The sequence below is a fragment of the Physeter macrocephalus genome, chromosome 12, assembly GCF_002837175.3.
Source record: "Physeter macrocephalus isolate SW-GA chromosome 12, ASM283717v5, whole genome shotgun sequence".
In the NCBI taxonomy this organism is placed as follows: Eukaryota; Metazoa; Chordata; class Mammalia; order Artiodactyla; family Physeteridae; genus Physeter; species Physeter macrocephalus.
The window spans coordinates 46,370,101-46,372,258 of NC_041225.1; the positions used below are offsets into that span (position 1 = coordinate 46,370,101).

The 2,158-nt window shown below is 42.7% G+C and overlaps 1 protein-coding gene and 1 long non-coding RNA gene across 2 annotated transcripts in view; both read left to right on the forward strand.

Annotated features, from left to right (window-relative positions):
* RBKS (ribokinase) overlaps positions 1 to 2,158 on the forward strand; it is a 92,170-nt gene that overhangs the window by 15,519 nt on the left and 74,493 nt on the right. The gene's annotated exons all lie outside the window — the stretch shown is intronic.
* Positions 1 to 2,158, forward strand: part of LOC129392635 (uncharacterized) — a 10,867-nt gene that overhangs the window by 1,708 nt on the left and 7,001 nt on the right. The window lies entirely within an intron of this gene.

The following is a 2,158-nucleotide window of genomic DNA, read 5'->3' on the forward strand; positions in this document are numbered from 1 at the left end:
AGGCTCCGGACGCGCAGGCCCAGGGGCCATGGCTCACAGGCCCAGCCACTCCGCGGCATGTGGGATCCTCCCAGACCGGGGCGCGAACCCGGTTCCCCTGCATCGGCAGGCGGACGCGCAACCACTGCGCCACCAGGGAAGCCCTATAATGGGTTTTGTAGTCAGACCAGCCTTGGTTTGAATCCTGGCTCTGCCATATTTTACTGGGTGAGCTTGGATAAGTTTTTTCATCTAATTCTCATTCTTCTTATCTGTGAAATGGAGATGAAAATAATAACCTTGTCTTGGGGTTATTGTAAGGATTAAGTGATTTAGTGGTCATAGGTGCTTAGTGCAGTATTTGTCTTATGATAAGCACTCAAGAAATGGTATCTGGCACTATTAATGTATGTATATTTTAACAGCTGTTTATTGGACACTTGATGTGTATAGGCACAGTCTTAGGCCATAGTGATACAGAAGCGAATGTGATACAGGCTATGAGACAAACATGCATAGATTGCTAGGGAGTAGAGGCAGGGCAACTAACCCACACGGTTACATTCGGAGTCCTAGGGGAAGTAATATCTGAGTTGAATTTTAAAGGATGCATATAGATTAGCTCCAAAAAGAAGAAGGGGAAAGAAATTTCCAATCATAGGGAATAGGTTATGCAAAGAGATTTGAAATACAAATAAGATTTAAAGAATGAACACTTAACTATTATGACAGTGTAGTGGAGGCCACCACTCTCCCCTGTAACATCACTTAGTGTCACAGTCAAAAGAAGTAGAGGGATGCAATGAACTATAAGTCTTTTTCAGTACAGAATTTGCTATTTTTTATGCTCATAAAAATAACGTTAAACAAATATTTCTCTTATATCTACTGTATGTCCAATATTGTAGTCAAAATTGAGAAAAAATATCTAAAATATATAAAGAACTCCTGCAACTCAAGAGCAAAAAAAAAATCCAATTAAAAAATGGGCTTCCCTGGTGGCGCAGTGGTTGAGAATCTGCCTGCTAATGCAGGGGACACGGGTTCGAGCCCTGGTCTGGGAGGATCCCACATGCCGCAGAGCAACTGGGCCCGTGAGCCGCAACTACTGAGCCTGCGCATCTGGAGCCCGTGCTCTGCAATGAGAGGCCATGATAGTGACAGGCCCGTGCACCGTGATGAAGAGTGGCCCCCACTCGCCGCAACTAGAGAAAGCCCTCGCACAGAAACGAAGACCCAACACAGCCAAAAATAAATAAATAAAATTTTTTTTAAATGGGCAGAAGTTCTGAATAGACATTTTTCCTAAGAAGACATATAGATGCCCAAGAGGTACATGAAGAGATGCTCAACATCACTAATCATCAGGGAAATGCAAATCAAAACCACAATGTATTATCATCTCACACCTGTTTAGAGTGGCTGTTATCAAAAAGACAAGAAATAAGTGTTGGAGAAAAGGGAACCATTGTGTACTGTTGGTGGGAATGTAAATTGGTACAGCCACTATGAAAAATAGAATGGAGCTTCCTCAAAAAGTTAAAAATTGAACTAACAATCTAAGGGTCCACTGATGCATGAATGGATAAAGAAAATGTGGTGTTTGTATATACACAATGGGATATTATTCAGCCATAAGAAAAAAAGAAAAATTTGCACCAATATAGATAGACCTGGAGGGCATTATGCTAAGTGGAATAAGTCAGACAAATACCAATTGAGATCACTAATATGTGGGATCTTAAAAAAATTATTTAATTTTAAAACTAAGCTCATAGATACAAAGAACAGATGGGTGGTTGCCAGAGGTGGGGGTGGGGGTGAGTGAAACGGGTAGGGGCTCAAAAGGAACAAACTCCCAGTTATAAAATAAATAGGTCACAGGGGTGTAATGTACAACAGTGTGACTATAGTTAATACAATATTGCTAAGAGAGTAGATTTTTAAAGTTTTCATTTTAAAAAATTGAGAGAAAGTTGATTGTCAAAGAAAGTAGCATAGAATGATTTAAAGACCATGGCAGGGCTTCCCTGGTGGCGCAGTGGTTGCGAGTCCGCCTGCCGATGCAGGGGACACGTGTTCGTGCCCCAGTCCGGGAAGATCCCACATGCCGTGGAGCGGCTAGGCCCGTGAGCCATGGCCGCTGAGCCTGCGCATCCGGAGCCTGTGCTCCGCAACG